The following is a 20,731-nucleotide window of genomic DNA, read 5'->3' as shown; positions in this document are numbered from 1 at the left end:
AGCCTGTTTTATTAAGCAGAGGGAAAATGCAATTTTCCTACTGGGCTCTCTACCTCCTCACAAGACCTAACTGGCAAATTTCTTGTGTGCTTCCCTGGTCTTCAGTGCAACAGCCACTACCTTATCTGTTAGGGAAAGAGACAGTTACAGGAAGGCTCTCCCCTCACCAGGAGATGCACAGCAAGCTGGTACAAAACATGGGATTGCATCATAAAACCATCATTTGATTGTCATGGCCAAGAAGAGAGTAGCTGCCACTGCAACATGGGTAGGCATAGGTCTCTTAAATTTAGCTACCATAAAAGTAATTCACACTTTAATTAATGACCCAGCAGTGCAGTTTCAATAGCAGTCCATTTGCAGTGTAAACTTTGAATTATTACTTAATGGAATGGGACATTACAGATTAAAATAACTTTATCAATATTATCTTCCATAAATTCCAGTCCATTCAGCTTCACTTTGTCAGACAAAAAAAGTAAAAGTCATTCTCTTTGAAATCAGACATCATCCTCCAGTTCATCTGTCACCAAGTCAAGCTTGCTAACCTCTCCAAGGATGTCATCTGACTGGAGTTTTCTGTCATTCTTTGTCATTCCAGGTGCACGTCTTGACATTTTTTTTAGATCCTTGTCCAGAGTCTCCTCCAGGAATCTAGAAGGACCATGAAGATTGCATCAAGGACCTGATTAAACAACAGACAACATGCCTATCCAGCACACTAACCTCATTTGGAAGCTCTCACAGAAAATGATTGACAGCTGATGCCCTAAGCAAAACTGCTGTTTATAAAGTCCTTTCCAGTCCAGCTACATTAGTCTCTCCACATAGCAGAAGTCAGTTCACTGCTATCAAAACCAAGTCTGTGGCTGATAATACCGAGCTCTTCATTACCCCAAGTGTTGCTGCAAGTAATACCACGAGTTTGGACACCACCGTTCAATAAAGGCTTATTATTATAAATATTCAGCTTGTGATGAGAACAAACAGCTATGCAGCCAAGGTGAAAGGGGTGAATTGCAAATCAGTCTAGGTTATGATAGAGACAGTGCCCTCTTTTTGTGAAGTGATCTTGTAGCCGGGCACAAAACAAAAACCCAGTGGAATAAACTGGATCCTGTGTATTCAGACAAAACTGGTTGGTGATTAGCAGTTTTTAGAAAACCTAAACCATGGAAGCAAAAAGTTCTTTCAAATTATGCATAGAAGGGTTCTTCTGTTGTTTCAGTCTCATATTTCTAGCATCCTTATTAAGGTTCAAATCTTAGCAAAGATTTAGGAATTTTTTTAAATATAGTTTCTTGAATTAAATAAGGCTCCACAGAGAAATAGTGTCTGGCATGCAGTCTAACTTAAAAGAACACAGACTTGTCCTGACCTCCTCTCCTAAACTCACTTTCTCTCTACTCCAGAGGTGGCTGCATGCAATACTGCCTGTTCAGAGCTTGCTGTGCACCAGAATCTCTCAGCACAAGAGCTGCTAATCTCTCTCTGGGAAGAGCACCTGGATTGCTCTGACTAAAGTCAAAACACACCCTTCTGGTTCTTTTATCTACTCTGTATTTCAGCCTAGTTAACCAAGAGCTTCTAATGATAAAAATAAGACGTTACTTCCCAGAACTATGAATACCTTGATTCACACGTGCTGGGCAGTTGCCCTGCCAGTTTTGTTTTAAGAAGAAAAAGGAATGATGACTTTCATTTGACTGAGTTCCTTATTGCACTTGTGCGCTGTGCAAGTTAAATTAATCAAGGACATCACTGGATCTGCTGATGTGTTGTTCCCTGAAAGTTTGGGGCCAATAAAGGTGTTTGATCTTCTAAGGTGGACTAGAGCAATAGTCCAGAGTCACAAAATAGGCTTAAATCCTGCAGAAACTCACAGAAAACAGCAGAGACAAGGGATTCCAGGAACACACACAGCATAATAGAAACCCCTTCAGTCTTGTACATTTACCACCTCTTAAGGGAGCTCATTTTCATCTGTCCCAGGCATATAAAAGGTCCTTTTATCCTCGGCATCTGAAAATCTTACAACTACCCAAAACATGTAATATCCCGAGAAAGAACAAACACTCTTTTGCACCAAGAGTTCAGTGGGGAGCTCAAGACAACACTGAAACACCGTGGTCAAACATGGAACTGAACCAAACTACCAGTGGTGTAACTTTGCAGAGATTTAGGGAATAGGTCATACCTAGCTGAAATACTGATGGTCAGTGAAGAGCAAAAGTAATAGGGCAGTTCAGAGCCAGAAGAGAAGGTGAACTACTGCCTTGCCTTGCTAAGAAACAATTATAAATGCCAGCCCATGCCTCATTCATTCATTCATTAAAAGAACAGCAAAATTCTTTTTACTGGAGACAAGAAAGCAGGAGAAAAAAGTCACTTGTTTTTTAGTGAAAGGTAAACCATTGCTTATGAATGAAATTAATATCTAGATTGGAAGAAGTCAATCCTACTCTAGCAAGGAAGTCCTCCTGATAGCAAACATATGGCCAAGAAAAATATTTAGACTGAAATCTTAACTTGGAGAATTTTTCTGAAAAATCTAAGTATTCCTGCTTAAGACATGTTCCTAGGGTCTCTCAGCTATCCTTTAAGTCTCTAAAATATTTTCTCTTCTACCTCATCAATGATTCTCCCCTCACAGTCCATTCATGCAGTTCAAGACACTCGAGACAGCTCCCATCATCAGCTGTCCCTCTGAATTAGTGCCAGTTAATGTGCATGCATGTTTGAAAAGGGGAGTCATGTTCAGCAGCAACTTCTGGAGAGTGACTCAGAAAAACTTTTTGTAGGTCCAACAGGATGATTTTGTCATCTTTGATGTGATTCTCGACTCAGTCTTGAATCTTTCCAAGCAACAGCTCCATGCATAAATAACCACTGTCACTGGTACGTGACATGGATGTCAACACATCCATGCCACAACAAACAGAGCAAATGAGCAAGAGCTGCACTTGCTGACACCTTCAGCAGGGACAGTGTAGTGGATCCTGCCCTAGGACACATGCCTGGTATCTTTATCCTGGGATTATCCAGTCTGTGGCTGAGAATAATAACCTCAGAGCAGAAAAGAGTCAGCTCTTGAACTGCTGCATTTTGCAGGCCAATATATGGAAGAAAACTGGAGCCAATGTGAATTTGATGTAGTATTCTGGATCATAAATAGTAGCAATTCAAGAGCTGCTGGGCCATCCCCTCTGAAGCCAGCAGCTGTAGAAGGAAGCACAGAGGGCAACTGCTTGGGCACTAGCACTTCAGGCATACCAGTTTAATCTGAAGCCATGAGTGAGTCAACACTTCAACTAAAGGGATATTTTTCACCAAAGATTGCACATCCTTCCCCCAAAGAGGCCACCAGGAAGAAAGGGAAGGTAAAACACAGAGAACACAGGCATTTGAAGTAACAGTCTCACAGTCCTTACTCAGGCAAGCTATACCCTGAAGATCAGAATGCCACCTGGGTGAGGATAACATGCATAAGCAAGAAAGCTGAAGTTATTTAATGCCTTGTACTCATTCTGATGAACAGGCAAACACTCAGGCAGTTCACAGAACTACATGACTACACAGCATTGCCCAAGGCCTCATGTCAGTTTTGCAGTCAATAAAACAGGGACACTATTTCACAGAATGCAGCTGGGAATCCCTTAATGATATCTGGTGAAGGTTTTGGGAAGCTTAAATGCTATGTGCCTTTCAACCGAAAAATATTATTTAATATGACACAATTACCAAGCAGCAAAAAAACACAGGACCTCACGAAATTACCAGAGCTGTTTCTGTGTAGAGGCAAGGCAAGCAATTGTTTGTGGCAACAAACTGCCAGGGACAGCAAAACAGGCAAACAAGGACTTCACTACATCAATTGTCCAGAAAGCCAGACCAGCTTTTTCTGTCTCCAAGGGAAATATCTCAATGCTCAGGGCATTTTTCACTGCTGAGGAGAAGAGGGTTCTCCCCTCAGGAAGAGTCACCACTCCTCCCAAACCTGTTATGAATCACTGGAATCAACCCTGCATGGACATTTCTCATGCCTCTTTCCCTCTGGGGGTAGGGGTGGCCTCTCCTGGCTGTCACACTATGAGTATTCATATTCAGTGGTGCCTACATTGCTGAGAAGCCTTGAACCAAAATACAATGTAATAATTTCCTGTGTCAACAGAGTTGTTCACATGACCCAAGCATGGCAGTAAACACTTTGATTCACGTGACAAAAAACCTCTACCTGGACTAAGCATTATAGGATGAAGTTTCCAGATCATCTGTGATGGCCCAAGCCGTGTTTATGCAGTATCAGAAATAGGCATGTGAAGAGCTTGCAGTTTAGGGCCTCCATCCAGCAATCCATGCTGGCAGACCTGTAAAGGGCTTTGGACGTAGTACAATGAATGATAACAGCAAACAATGGGAGAGAAAAGAGTGAGGGTCATAACTGCAAGACCATCTGGTTGTTTCCATTTGCTGTGTACACATCTTGCTACTCCTGCCGCTAGAAAGGCAGAGAGGGTTGTTAGAATATCGAGTTACTAATGAATAGTTGCATTTATACCTCATATACCAATATGTATTATTGTGTCACTAGTTGTGGCAGCATTTTGGATACTGGTTTCTGGAAAGGCCAAAGCATGAATGTTTCCGAATGGAAATATATCAATATGCAAAATAATTTGGTACGTGTGACAGTTTTCTTATAAGAAATTTTAAGCATTATTTACTGGGTGAGTGTTTTTTCCTTTCTAGTAAGATTGTCTGTAAGAGTTCTTAATTACCTTGCTGGGATCATCAGCACTTGTATGATCAAGCCCATAAACAGCATTCTAGGTAGAAGGACAAAAGAATAAATTACAATAAAATGAGGAATCTTGTATGCTTTTTGGTAGGACACATGAAGGAAACTCAATTATTCGTAATTAGTCGGTATGGATCGATATTTGATTTCTCCTTAATGAATTTCCACTAAGCTTCCAAATCAATGAAAAGAACACAGATTAGGCAGATGTATTTTGCTCTGCATTCTACCTGCAACCAGATGTGGGCTTTACTAAACCACATGTGGGAGTGAAAACAGAGCCAAGGGCCCTTCTCAGAGAATCACCTGCGACTTGACCATATGGTTTCAACCTTGGAGTCAGGTAGCAAGGGCATTCCAGCCTTTTGCAATGTGCAAAATGACCGAGTGGGAGACGCTCTCAGAGATACTGTGAACTATCCAGGAGGGGCAGAACCAGGACTGGAAGCAGAGAATGGCGACTCTCCCTGTTGAAGAGGGATCTGAGCATCTCCTCACTTAAATTATTGTGGTTTTGCAATAATTCCATAAGGACCAAGAGTGTAAAACTGCAGGAAATAAAATATTCAAGGCTGAAGTTTGTTTTAGCACTCTCCATCTGAATTCTGATAAAGGTCCCTAGCTTAGGTATCCAGAACAGTTTTTCTACTCCATAAAAAGTAAAGGGAGAGGAAACTTGAGTTGGTCAGGAGATAAACTCTACTATCCATACCACTATTTTAGCAGACAGGAGGATGCAAAACAGACTGCCAGGGAGCTCGAGAGGCTTTATTTCCTGACGTTCATTTTTCATCACCAATCCCGAACAGACCCCAAAACTCAGACTAATTAAAGACAAATAATTAAGCACATTCAGACTGTGAAGGTTGGCAGACTCCCACTGTATTGTGAGACCACCTTGGCATTTAAATGGTTAGGGACTATATCCCACAACATCATGCTCATCTCATTGTGGTAGAGAGCTCTTGAGAATGTTATTAGCTGGGTGTTCGCCTTGCCGTTTTTCCACATGAGGCAGATGGGTAATTACGAAGCTAATAGTCTGATTGAGAGAAATCAGATGCAGTGGTTTGCCCAATTAGATGATACATTAGCTTCCTTCTTTGTAAGCAGCTAATGTGTGAAGCAAAGTGGTATTTTTGAGGGTCAGAATCCTTAAACAAGTGCCGAGTTGCAGATTATTGTGTCTCTCTTTTTTTTTCTAATGGAGGAAAAGTGCTAAGTCTTCATTACTAAAAGCATAGAAAATGCAAATCAGGCTCTGAAACAAAAGAGTGAAGGGACAGGCGAGAATATTTGGTGTCCAATGTGTCAACCTACAACATCAATTACATTGAAATGCAATGCATGGGAGCCTAATCAAGGATAGTGTAATTGTAATAATTGCATGCTTTTGTTGGAGAGCTGCTGCCATTGTTATTGTCAACCATTTGTTTTTCTCTATTGTTTAAGGGGAGAGTATTTAAAATATATATATGTGTGTGCATATATAACTGTGTATAATTGCCTGAAGAACAGTGTAGGTAGAAGATTCTGCTACTACACACAGAATGTGTCGAGTCTTTCTTATTCCTGTTCTTTGGACGTTGAAAGCCCAAAAGTCTGAACTCGGTTAAGGCAGGTAATGCTGAAAATTGAAAAATGGACATTGACTTACAATATGTGCCGAACAAGGAGAGTTACTTTTCCTTTTGCTGACACGTCTCCTGATCCAGGGAGGTGAGTTACTCCCAGTGACTGGCAAGTCATGAAGTGAGCCAGTGCTAAATCAGCCAAACAATCCTTAAGACACCTTTGCTCTGCCTTCCTGCTTCAAAACAAAAGAGAAAGAGGTCAAAATAAATATTTTGTCTTGTTATATTTCCTCCAAAGCTGCAATCTCTTTCTGCCATTTAAAAGGATTTTTAAATACCTACAGACAGTCTTGACAACATCCAAGATAAATGAACATAAAGGAGATCACTGCATGGGAAAAAAAAATGACAGCATGAATTTACTCAAGATCTTGTTAAGGAAAAAAAATGGAGGAGCCTCCTGTAAATAAAACGGAGATATTTTCCTGTATCCTGAAGTTAGGCTGGAAATTCTTCTTATAGCAAAGTGCTCGACATTCAGATCAAACGAGAGGTTTATTTTCTCGCATCACTTGGGCTTGCCAATAGGTTGAAACGGAGGCACAATAGAAATGGGCTAAAACATTTAACATAGCTGTTAAATCTCATTCTCTGCAGCTAAAAAAGAACAATGCTGTACCATCTTTACTGAGAATACACTCTCCTGCCATAGGAGGCTTTCCATGTATCTCTAACAATCCTGTACATACTCCAAAACTCACACTAATTAAAAGCAAATAATCAAATACATTCAATTTGAAAAGTTGGCAAACTCGCTTGTATTATTGTGTTAGCACCTTGGCACCAAAATGATCACATCGTGCTAATCTCATTGTGCAGGAGAGCTCTTGAGCATGTTATTCAGCAGGTCTGCTCCCTGCTCCCCATCTCCCAAACCCACCCCATCCTCCTCCTCCACCACCAGCTCTCTTTATTTAACTAGATAAAGAAATGAAAATGGTAGCAAAGATAAGCAAAAGCAGTACAGTATTTTTATCATATTTCACTCAGAGGTAACCAGGAATTGTGTTACTTTTACAGAGATTTTGTTTCATCCTAGCTTTATTTCATCACCTCAGATACAGTGGGTAAACCTGAGAGATGTTTTAAAATAAACTAAGCAGGCTGCATGTGTTTCTCATTAGCCTTCATATAACATTCTTATATTCTTTTATAGAGTACTTGCCCACCATAGAAACATGAAGAGTATAAATGCAATAAACAAAAGACTACAAGTTAACAATTTAATGCAGATCAGGTGATGAAACCCAGAAAGAAGCACTTCAGGATTTCTTGTCTTCTTAACTTTTATTTTATAGTCTTTTGCATACAGGCCTGTGCACACCTGAAGTTAATGACTAACACCTATAGATGCCCATTTGTGTGCTATGAACAAGTATCAGTTTAATTATCTGCAACAGTCTGGGAGGAATTTTCCCCAAGAGTACAACAAATCGAGACTGAACAGACTTTCATGACTAAAGGTGTATTCATTCCAGTGTTTCCAGCCCCTGTATTTTTTTTACAGCTGCAATATCCGCCACAGTGGCTATGACCAAGGGCTAGGTATGATCATGAGCTGGGCAGGTACAACCATACAGCCTTAGATTTTCTACCTTGTTGAAGAGCTAGAACTGATGTATTTCCCCCAACATTTTCCTCTTCCGGGCTAAGGGAAGCTTAATTCTATTCAGAGTTTTACACTGAGGTCTCATGTCTATGCTTGGATGTGAATTTGGTAATTAAATAAATGATTCTTATCAGTGCCTTCCAATTTGAGATATTACATGATTCTATGATATAGCCTGTCATCCTCCAGCCAGCAGTTGGTAGATTTTTGCCAGGATTCCAGAATCTCTTTTGAGAAAGAACTGTCTCTAAAAGACAGTGAATTAAAGGTCTGTGTCAGGAGAAATGTCTTTCTTTTTTTTTTTTTTTTTTTTTTTTTAATTTCTTGACATTTACTGGATAAAAAACACATTTAAATTAGGCAAGTGCTACAGAAGTGCAATGCTGGAGACCATGGCATTTCATGTGAAAAAAAAAAAAAATTAAGAAAACCAAAACAGGAAAAGAGGTAGCTGGAGGACCTTTCTGACAGGACTGGAAGGGTCTCACTGATCTTTTAGCACAAAGGCACTCATGGTAGAAGATGGCACTCTAATCTACTCTTTAATTGTGGAGGGTGCTACATAAGAGAGTCTAATTAATTTGTGGCCTTCAAGACAGTTCCTATTCATGGCTGAATAATGAAGGAGACCCACATGTCTGAGCCTCTTAGAAAAAAACCCAAAAACTTCCAAAGAGTCAGTCCCACTGAGTAGTCCCTGAACTCCATAGAGGTGCACATGCCATCCATACACCATCTCACATGCTCCATCCCTGCTAGGGTCAGAGGACTGCCCAAAGGCCTGAGACAGACCTATATTTAGTGAAGCCATGGAGGGAGAGCCAGACTCAGATTAAGGTAGCCTAGACTTCCTAAATTGTGCCGGGGTATAGTGAAGAAGTGCTGTTTCCAAATACCCTGCTCCTCTAACTAGAGGGTTTAGGTAATGATAAATCTGACTACTAAAAAAACACATTCATCTTTCTGTTGACTTCAGCAGGTTTAAATCAGGCACCGAATATGGACAGGCCAAAAGATGTATACTGATGTTACTTACATTAACTACTACGGCATATTCATAGTACAACATTTTGTTCATAAAGTTTGCGGTTAAATATTGCTACAAGGAGAATTATGATTCACAATGAAACAGCAGTTATTTGACTAAGCAAGTTTTACTTTGAGTTGCACCTAAATGTCTGTCATGAAGAAAAGTTAATAAGCCAACACAAGAGGTATCAAGATTAGCTTCCAAGCTTGGAAAGCCCTGACTTCACAAGAACTCCCATTGATACTACCAGGAGAAATGCTTGTAGATATCAGGATAGCATATGGTCTCTGAAATCAATATTAGCCTGCAGCTTGACACGTGGATGGTTAGATACCACAGAGAGATTGAAAGAAATATGACAAGTTAAGTCATACAAAGACAAACTTGTATACACAATCACACTCGAACAGATGCTTTGGCTGAAACAAGTGCTTTAGAGGAACAAATTGTAGATCTGAGAAATGGAAAAATTAATCTAAAACTTACAGTAGCATAATGAACTTTTGCAAGCAAAACTGAGGGAGGATTCAGAGAAACCCCTCAGGGATAATGCTAAGAGAACATACTGGTAACAAAGTTGTTGATGAACCTGGTGCAGCAAATTTAACAGCAGATTTAACAGCCAATCCAACAGAGTTCTTCCTTCCCCCAGCTTCCATATCAATTGGACCAGAGAGGTTTCAACAAAACACCCCATAGCACAAAAGAGAAGGAAAAGATGGAATTCTCCTAGGAATTACAACAGGCTGATGCAAACACTTCAGCCTTGTTTGTGGTTTCATGCATCACCCCAGAGATCTGAGTGTGAAATCTGGACTTAAGGAAGAAAATCCTCATTTAGCAAGGAAAGCATTGCAATAGCTATGTGTGAAAGTTCTTCCAGCACTGTTTTCTGCTTGCCATATGGCCAGCTTCACCCACATTGAGAGCAATTACTGAGTAAAGCCTCAGCATCTTGAAAGAGAGGTACAAAGAGAAATACAAGTGTCTCATCAGCAAGCATGGCCCAAGGAGCACTCAGTTGTCTGTTTACACTGTTGCTTTGTCTGGCGCTAATAACAAAGAAAAAAGGTACTACCAATCTCAGAAAGTTTAGAATAACTTACATGCTTCAGTGGTTTTGTAGCCAAAATTATAGCTTCAAACAATTAAAACTATTCCAGTATCTACTGTCGCAGATCCGGGGACTGTTAGGAAGTGTCTAAGGTCTTTCTATGGACTCATAAGGTTCAGGAGAAATATTAGCCCTGTTTCTGTGAAATATATACACAGACATACGCCATAGGGAAGAGAATTTCCCCCAGCCCCCCATCCCACAAAACCAATTCCTCACCTGTGTTTGGCTCTGATATTCAAGGGAATAGAATAGTTTCAGTTTTCAGAGGAAATATATGGGCACCATTCACTCACATTTAGAATGCCATGAATTTACCACAGTGGGGAAAAAACCTCTCACCTCTCTTTTGTTCCAGGGATTCAGGGGATTGTTTACTGTCAGCTGAGCCAGAAAACAGCTTCCTGCACCCCTCTAAAACCCAAATGTCTGTATTTACAACAGGTGATTCCATTTAAATGGGCTGCCTCACACTTTTCCTCACAGAATTTAGTGGCACAGCACTTGGAGGACAGCTCTGAGCACAGGGAACCTCTGATCAGCACTTGAAGCTGCAGGGGCAAGGAGCTTCCCTGTTACTCACAGAAGTCCCCAAACCTGCTGGCATCATCTGCTCAGCAGCACCTGAGACTATAGTCAGCCTCATATGTCCTGCTATCAGACCACCATCTTTCACCAGGAAGATTCCTTGGCCAGGGCTTTCAAAGGCTCGACTTTCACATTGCAACAAAGTCCTGAAACAGAGAGAGTTCTGAAACAAAAGGCCTCACATATGACCTATTCTTCTATATTGCTTTCTCTTTGCTGTTTACTAATTATTGATGTTGCCAATACCTGAGTATGTTCTCTCTTCCCTTCAGCCTCCCCTTCCCTCATTTAGATCTCTCAGTGAGAGCCAGATTCCAGCCTGTGCCACAGAACCATGTGTTGGCAAAGAGCCACCTTAAATGTCACAGCCAGGTAGCACTGGAAGTTCATTGACACACCAGTAGGAAGAGGGGGCACACCTCAGTTAATAAACAGCTTTAAACTCATTACAGATTAATGCTGTGATGAATTTATAGATGAATTCCTGCAGATGAATGCTTAAATGGACTCAAACCAAAGAAAATCAAAATCTGATTTATCCAGAGCATAGATAACCTAGAAATAAAGCAGTCCTGTCTGAAACTGCCCTGCAGAAACATTTCTTGGTCCTGAGCTACAGGAATCAACTTTAAAGGCTCCATATCACCGAGATTTTCCTAAAAATTTCCCATTGCTGTTACTGCTGATGGGAACTTTAGTGTAGACAAGACACTCATCACTTCCAACATTTTTATGATTATGTGTTCTAGTTTTTCTGTTTTCCAGGTTGGATGACATTGCTTTGCTTATTCATCACTTTTATTTCTGGGAGCTGCGCTTGGACCTATTTGGTAACAGTAGGAAATTTTAATGCAGAAAAATTCTGCTCTGCTGCTTTACCTGCCTAGCCTCTGGCCTCCCTAGTGAGAATATCATCAAAGACAGCAGCTGAAGTAATGTGCAGATTAAAAATTAAACAGAGACCACCCATTCATTCACCTGCCTCAATGACTAACCTTCATACAGTGTAACAAAATTCAAGCTCACAAGAAGGGTATGGTTCCATAATCCATCCCTGACTATGCAGGCACTGAGAAAATTCTTTGCATAGGTGTGAATATTCCCCTTCAGAATTAAACAGAAATTACTAGCTTGTGTGTGAAAATCAATACAAACCACCACTGGTGCCATTCAAATTCAAATTGTAGTTATATTTTGTGTAGTATTTGGAGAATTTTCCAGTTTTTAGCCTGGCAAATAAGAAAGTAAATTACCAAGGTAAAGAACAGCTATGTTCAGTGAGCACTGAAGCCTGGTAAATATTCAGTTTTTAATGGCATCCACTTCTATTTTGTTCACTGAATTATTGGACTGACCTTAAATTAGAGATCTGGATGGAGCTGAATTGAATATTGTGAAGATGAGTGTAATTACCTTGCTTCCCTTTATTCTAATTCATTTTATTTTTTCAATTCTTAGTCTGTGTGACAAACTGAATGTCAGAGTGCTTGTGGATTTATGCTCACAGTAACAGAGAGCAGAGCTGATAGAGCAGATAGTGGCACACGGGAAGATATATCTGCATTGCGGTCAGGGGTGTGACTGCAGGACCTTCCTGACTTCCTCTTCATGAAAGGGCTGGAGTTGTATGTACTGCCCAGGTGTCAACACAGGCCAAATAAGAATGCCAGAGTTCTTCCACCTGCAAATGAGGCCCCTGCCTTCCTGGGAATTTCATGCACACCAGCTACTCCCCAGGCCAGAGTAGCAAGAAAGTGCTACACCTCAATCCACAGCAGAGGCACAGCCTTGGGACATGTTTGGGGCTGTCTTCCACTGCTCCATTGAGCCACTTCAGTCAATATCTCTTTGTACCATCTAATTAATTTCAAAAACTTTTTTTTTTCTTTTTTTTTTTTTTTTCTTTTATTTTTTTTCAGGCATATATTTAAACTTTCAAATATCTCCTGGGCTCCCCATACATATTGCTATCTGGCCTTCCATATTTTGTCGCTGACACCTTCTCTCACAATTACTTCTCCTGACCCACTTCATCTTGGGAAAATAGGACTCAAAACTCTTTGGTAAGTCATCAAGTAACAACAACCATGCCTAGTCAGTCAGGGAAACTTGGAGTTAGCAGTGCACAGGCACTCAGCAGAAATAGATGTGGAAATAGAGAGAGTCCAACTGGTTAATGAAAATCTGTACAGCAGGCAAAAAGGAAGAAGGCCAACAGGAACTCCTGATAGCCCTAAGAAAATGAGCAATGGCCCTAGCTGTGTTTGATGGTAAATGTGACATGTCAGAGCCTGCCTGGAAATTACCCCTGAAGACCACATTGCCTCAGAAGTTAAGTATTAGCAGCTGCATGCACGTCATTAACCCCTCACCTACCATGCAACTTTGCACTTGCCCAGGGCCAAAGACTTTAAAGGAGGGTTGACTGATTTTCTTACTGGGGTTAGGAAAGCTGCAGGACTTGCAATGCCCAGAAAAGAGCACCCATGTACATGTGCCCTTTCATAGGACATTTATGTGACAGCACTGAGTATTTCAGGACTTTCAGCTGTTTGAAGGATAATACCCCCATTCAGCCAAACAGCTGAAAAACAGGCTCTATTCCATCTTCTCCCAAATATTTTATAATTATTTTCAAGCATATTGCTTTATCTTAGAACTAAAAGTGTGGGAATACTTCTCTACATTGACTTCATTGTTTCTTGGCCATGTAAATTTTTTTATTAAGCAAACTTCAGAAACATATCTTGACCCATAGTGGCTAAGTATAGAGACAGTGTCAGTAAGAAGACTCAATTACAGTGCAAAGGGCAAATCTGCAAAACAGTTGTACTGTCCACAAAGAGCCATTTGGAAAACAAAGGACTTCATCATCCTAACCCTCAGCATGAACCCAGATTTAGTCCACAGAGAGCAAATTCCATAGTGAAAGCAGCCTAGAGAAGGGCACTTGGGCTCATAATACCTAATGTAAAAAGGTAGAACTATCCATATGAACTTGAACCTGAGAAAATGTTCTCATAATTTAATAGCAGCATAATAGACTGTGTCGAGGATTTTCTATTTTAGCCTTCCCATGATGTCTGAGACTTCACAACCGTATTTCTAAAAGTACAATATCCTCTCTTTTGCCTGTTATTCTACAGAAACTTTTTTTAAAGTTGTCTAACTAAGGGCCATGGCCATACACTTTGATTCACAAATGAATTCAGCATAAATGTGAAAGAGTATGTGAGGAATTTACACTGTCTGACTTAAAAGTCTAACTTCAGGTACCCACACTAAGACCCAATATAATCAATAGAGAGAGGTGAAACAGGCTCTTCCTGAAGGCCATCCAAAGTATGGAATTCCAGTGTTCCACAATTACCTCTAATTTTTTTACAAGTTTTGATTCTGTCTTTTTCCATATTAAAATTGTATTTTAAAATTAAAAAGAAATATCAAAAAGAAGTAAGGAGAAATAAAGAAAATGGCAAGCTATGAAAAATTGTACCTTTTAAATTGAAATTAAAATTTTGATTCCAACAAAGTCATAGGAAAGCAACTATTAATATTGACTAGTAATCACCTAAAGGTATTTTCTTACGATAAGTGTTGGTCAAAAGTGGTGTAGAAGTGTCAGAAGCAAATAAAACTCAACGAATACTCATGGAAATTATGCATAAAACCATGCAACTTTGCACCATTGTTTTCCTTAAAATCTACTACAAACTTTCAGAGCATAAGATTATTGCATTTAACAAAATAAACCTGTTCCACACACAAAGTTATTATTATTAATGGATCGGGATGTGCACAGTAATGACAGATCTCTAAGGACTCAGTGCAGAAACACCCATTTACAGCAAGCCCAACAAACAAGAAAATAGCATCAGATCTAATTCCTTCAATCTAAAGAAGCAGTTGCACTGTTTATCATCTTTTGTTATGCCCACTTAGAAATCAATGGATAGACTTTTAATAGATTCTTCTGGTTTTTTTTTTTTCCTAGGGAAAAACAGGAAATAACTAATAAAATAGGATTTATTAACAAAACATACAGGATAATGTTTGAAAACCCTTATTTATTCATCCTCTTTGGATGGCTGACTCAGGTATGGGCAGCAGAACAACTTCTTTCCGGATGAACGGCATTCACCAAAACAAAAATAAAATTATTATCCACTGTTTGCCCACAAAATAGGCTGCAAGATTGCAGTCTTATGGTAATCAGATACTCAAACTTGGGGATCTACCTCAAGCAGCTGAACGAAAATGTATGTTCCATAATGCCACATCCTATCTGAACAAAGGACCCAGGTTTTACAGCAAAAATTCATCAGCTGCCAAATGCACCGGGCTGCAGATGCAACCCAGGCTGAAAAGTCTTCCTTCTGAATCCAAGACAGCAGTTCAGTCCAAGACACTGTTCTGTTCATCTGAGCCCATCCTGCCAAGTCACTACATCTGGCCCATCAGTATGTTCAACTAGAGGTTTCTGGGAGCAGCTTGCTGTGGCTTTGGGGTTAAATTGCAAAATCTGGATCTTAAATCAACAGATCAGATTTGTAAGCAAATTTAAGCACCCCATTTTAAGGCAGGTTTGGGTTTTTTTGGATTTTTTTAAAGTCCCTCTTTAAAAGCAGTCACAAATTCAGGGTATCTGTTCTTACCCCCACAATTCCGTGTTGCCAGTAAAATGAGAAGAAGAGGAGATGAGACTTGAAAGGATTTCTGTCTTATTTCTACACTGCACAGGTATTAGTTTGTCTTCCTAATTTCAGAATTTTCCTCTGAGTATCGCTAACACTTTATTACCAAGTGGAAAATTTCAAAAAACAAGTATTAATAGCTACTTTGCCAAGAGTTTTCATTGCAATGACTAAAAGACAGAGAACTGCTAAGCAAATTATGGAACTTAAAATGTATTTCTAATACTCCAGGACATTTAACCATTTAGAATATGTTTCTAATACTCCAGTACATGCAGCCATTCAGACCTCTAAGAAGGAGGTTGAAGCCTTGGTTAGAGCCATCCAAGCTGACTACTCTGGAACATCACAAGAGTACACACAAGAGTTCCATCACAAGACCAGACTGACACTTTGCACTATAAAATTTGGGCATTTTCAAAGATGGCTACAACACTTATTTCCTTCTTTGCTATTCCAACACACACTGAACGTATAGGAAGACAACTCAAAGATTTGTAGGTGAAACTTCAGTTTCTCAGTGGGACAGATTTCTGAGACAGCTACAAATTAAGGGGCATTTTTTTTGACTTCTTAAAATGCAGCATGATAAACTGAAATGCCTGTAAAAAACCTGCTGTGGGTCTAGTAGACTCACACAGTGACCTGAATTATTTTCAGCATTAACCTGTGCTTTCACAGTGGAATTATTTGGGTAAGAGTGAGTTCACAATTCTGCTTGCCTTTGTTCCCTATGGTCATAGATATCAAAAGCCATCCTGCATGTGCTGTGAAAATAGTGTCATCATTGTATTAGGCATCATTGAGATGTATCCAAATAGATATTTTCCCTAATAGATGGCATCATAGCTTAAGTTCTAAACAGTCCATTTCACTGATTTGGTAAAACAGCAAGTTCTATCTGTCTGAAAACTTTTTTTTAAAATCATATTTCTGTTCTAACTTATTATAACATTATTTTTAATAGAACTATTTCTATAACTATTATGTTATTTTTATATATAATACTATGTATTTTAATTTCTATTATAGTTTATTTGGTATTGTATCAGCTCACCTGAAAAGGGTAAGACCTGTCCCTTCAAATCTTTCAGTCCTCTCTAATATTCTCAGACTATCAGGGATATAATTCTATAACTCATGTCTTTTTAACTAATATACTCCTTCCATTTAAAATAAACCCTAAATAAGTAATAGAAAATAAGCTGCTTTTGTGCTAACAGACCATATTCTGAGCCTGTTAACTATTTGGTATAAACTGAATTACAGAAAAGTTGTGTCAGAGTAAAAGAGAGAAACCTGGTCTTCACAGCCAAGCTTGAGCCAGCAAACCCAGTAAGTGCCAAAAACCTTGTAAACAGCAAGAGTGGGTGAAAGGGTCAGCTTTAACTTTCTGTTGTTAATTGGGAGATATCTTTAATAGTAGTGCTGGTGACTCACACCACTGAAAACACGGGAAGAGATGCAGTGCATTAGATACCTTGCCAGAGCCCATTACTTTAGAGGGTAGAAAGCTGAGATGGACAAGGAAAGCATGTTATGTAAAAGCCATTATTTCCATTAATGGGCTTGCACAACCATAGATTTTTGATTTCAAGGAGTCATTGTTCTTGTAAATATTCATCTGGCTTTAAATGTAGCCAAACCTACTCTGCTTCTGTGATTTCCCAATCTGTATCCAGTCATAAGAACTGCAGCAAAACCTGGCTCTAAATAGAGATAGCAAAGAAATCATTGAATCTCTACTACATTGAATCTACTTAAAACACTTTACTGAATCTTAAGATGCTGGCTTCTGCAATGAGAGGATAGGCTTGTACAAAGCTGAACTCCCAGATTTTTTCAATCGAATCCATCATCTTGCACATCAGATTATTTCTGCCAAACTGGCTATATTTTTTTTTCCAAGCAAACCCTAACTATCAGGGAGGTCTAACATACTGTTCCTTTACCATCAGTTTTGTTTTCAAACATACAATAGTTTGGCATGACTCCAGTCACCACCAGGTGATTTTTGGCCCTTGCCCTTTTTATTATCTGGTATCTCTTAGGGAACTACAGATGAAACCAATAGAAAAGGAGAGAAAAAGAAAAAGCAGGAAAAAAATAAAGACCTTCTCCTTTGCTTTCCTGGTGATGTGACATCTTGCCCTCTTGCACTGTATATTTCTGTCCAGCTGATGCTTTGTCCTAGTGGAATCATGGTTCTGGTATTAGCTCCAAATGGTAGGCAGGCATTTTCATTAAAAACAATTACTATTTCCAAACAGGAGCTGGTTCCTCAGTTCCAGCCATTCTTGCTGTAAAACGTTCAGCTGAGAGGAGCAGATTGTTCCTGCTGAAAATGAATGGAATCTGGCAGGAAAAGCTCATGTTTTTCCAATCCTAGTTTTTTACAAAGAAAACACTGGGATCTTGTTGAAAAATCACAATTGTTTTGGTGTGCACATAATTTTTCTCAGTTGAACTGTTTCCAACTACAGGAGACAAGTTTTTTGCATACATATGTGCGTGTGTGTGTGTGTGTGAATACATATTCATATATCTGCACAAGCACACAAGATTTTGTATCTAATTGCTATGTAAAAATATTAATAAGTCAAGGAAGAGTAAACTTTTTTTTGTAGTTAAAAAGCATTTATGCAAATTGATTTTTAAACAGCTTCCACATTATGAACCTTCAAAAGAAAGTCAATGAGTAAAATACTATATCATAGTAACTGCTAGCCTCTCCTTTAATACTGGAGAAGAAAGAGGCCAAGGTGACTGAACTGTTTATCCCTTGGTTGTTCTCAGTAACTTAAAAACATTGTCGGACTGAATTATTCTGATGAAAATATCAAAGGAAAGAAATCAGAGGAGACTATTACATTCACAAAAGGAACAAGCTGCAGACATCCCCATATTGATCACCTGTGTGGATGCTGCCATTTGGTAATAAGTGGTTTTGTTTTCCTCAGACAGAAATAGATAATAGGTCAGACTGACCTTGTGTCCACGTGAGGGTGGAAACACCTCCTTCTAGGAGCTGTTTTTTCCCTTTCATGTGAAGCAGTCATGTCAGACAGGTTGGATGCTGGTGTGCATGGTGCCTGCTGCACCTCGAGAGTTTAAGGGCACTCCCCAGGCAAAGTTCACCCCACCATAATAGCAACCTTCAAATCAGGTTCTGACCCACTGCACCAACAAACAGGAAGGATCCTGACACTTCAGCTGTGGCATCTCCAGCCACAACCTTCAATGCAATTCAACTGCCTTCACCTGCACCTGACAGTCAAAATTGCCCAGAACTGGGCAATAAAACTTTCTCTACCAAAAATGTGCGACAACCTAGTACAGTAGCACAGAACAGCCCAAAAGCTGATCGCTTCAAGGATGTGCTGCCAAGCCCTCTGATGCTCTTCGATCACAGCTGCAAATGTAACCAGTCATACAAAACACTCTTGAATTTTCTGAGGCTGAGAAGTTGAGTCCCTGGTGGAGGCAGCTGTAAATCACCAATTTTCACCAGTATTTTGGGTCACCTTTTGACCTAACACAAATAAATCACAAAGGAAATTATAATGGAAAGGATGACAGTATTACAGTAACTACTCATTTTAAAAGCAATCACCTGACAGAAAAAGGAAACATGAGAAACATTTCCATTTTCTGTTAGTGCTCAGCTAGTAGAATTTATCTCCTTTTCAGTTGTTCTCACTCCAAATTTTATCATTATAAAAATAAAATTAGATAATTTTACAGCCAAGAGGAACTTCAAGAGGTCTGCTGGTCCAGTTCCTTGCAGCCAGGCAAGATGAACTACCTACCCATCCTTGTCTGATGGATAGCTGCTGAATTTGGACTTAAAAACCTTGACAGAAGAGGCCAAAACATCCCTTGTGAGTTTGCTGCTTCAATTGTTTGTCCTGGAAATAAGTGTGCAGATCTACCCACTCAGCACAAAAGCTACCACAAAACAAAGCGCAGCATTACTTCTGCTCTCCCTGCCATCCTCTGGTATGAGCACACTGCTCCATCTAAGCCCCAGGACCTTCCTGGGTGAACAGGGATCAGCAGCTTCACACTGTACAGCTGTGGCACACTGACCACAAACCCAGCCTCAAGATCCCAGCTGCCTTGCATTGCACAAGGGCCACAGTTTCATTGCTCTAATAGGATATGGCACCTCGCAGTCAGAATTTGAATGGCACAAAGTACATTGAAAAAGTTCACCCTTCTTCTCATAATTTAAAATCAGACACTAAATAAGGTGTCAGCAGGCTTCCCACAAGGATCTACCTGTAAAGTCTTTATTGTTGTGTTTGCTTTGAAGTCAAGAGGAAAAAAAAAATCTTGTTTTCCAACTTATAATTCAAAAAATGCCAGAAGAATCTTCTTTCAAACAAAAAAGATGCAAAAGAAATGCTGGCACCAAAGTGGTGCAGTCTTGTGAATTATGGAATCATTTTGAAAGTAAATTGTATGCTACATAAATGTTCATGTAAATAAGAATAGATTTCTTCCACAGAGGGGGAGATACAGATCAGAGATACCGAAAGAGTTTATGGTCAGCCATGGGAACTGTTTACTTGGTACACAAGTATGCAGCACATAACAAAAAGAGGACATTCTAGTGTGGAAGAACTATATAATAAAAAGTTAGGGGAAACCTTCTCTTTTTATAAAACACATCTGAGCCTGCAGTCCTGCAACACATACTGCATAACAAAACTATTTCTGTCACTTGCAAAGCTAGAAGCCTGCCTTTGTCAGCCATTTGCACATGTAAGGGATCAGAGTGGCTATTTCTCAAACAAATCAGTCATTTTTCTTGAAATAAATTAAAGCTCTGAGCCTTGCTGAAGGAATCTCTTTGTATTGTTCCAGAAATTTATTATATTTTCCATTTGTTCCGGCTTTCTCTGATTTATACCATCCTCCAGTGATTGTGCCCAGGAGCATCCATTTTAGAGATAAACAAAACACTGCAGGAACATTAAAATGGCAGATACCAGACACCAACCCATCAGTCCAGTTCCATACTGGACCAGAGCATTCACCAGCACCTGAGCACAGCTGTGCCCACCAGGGCCTTGCATGTACCTGTGGAAAACATCTCATTGTAAGTGCTGATTCTGTTTCTATTGTGTGTGTAACCACACGTTTTTCTGTGAGCACCTCGTAGGCCTGAGGGCAGCTCTTAAACATAAGTGCAGAAATTCTGTATCAAAAGTTGGGAAGTTTGCTGTTTGAAATGTCATTTTAGAGCACTACCAAAACCA

At 39.7% G+C, this 20,731-nt stretch overlaps 1 long non-coding RNA gene across 1 annotated transcript in view; it reads right to left on the bottom strand.

Annotated features, from left to right (window-relative positions):
- Positions 1-273: 273 nt before the first annotated feature.
- Positions 274-20,731, bottom strand: part of LOC136358479 (uncharacterized) — a 34,245-nt gene continuing 13,787 nt past the window's right edge. Inside the window, exon 3 of the long non-coding RNA XR_010743116.1 lies at positions 274-654. This is a non-coding gene — a long non-coding RNA (uncharacterized lncRNA). The remainder of the gene's footprint in view (positions 655-20,731) is intronic.

The sequence above is a fragment of the Sylvia atricapilla genome, chromosome 3 (genome assembly GCF_009819655.1).
Source record: "Sylvia atricapilla isolate bSylAtr1 chromosome 3, bSylAtr1.pri, whole genome shotgun sequence".
NCBI classification, from domain to species: domain Eukaryota; kingdom Metazoa; phylum Chordata; class Aves; order Passeriformes; family Sylviidae; genus Sylvia; species Sylvia atricapilla.
Note: the sequence above shows the minus strand (reverse complement) of the source record. Positions and strands in the feature narration are given on the sequence as shown.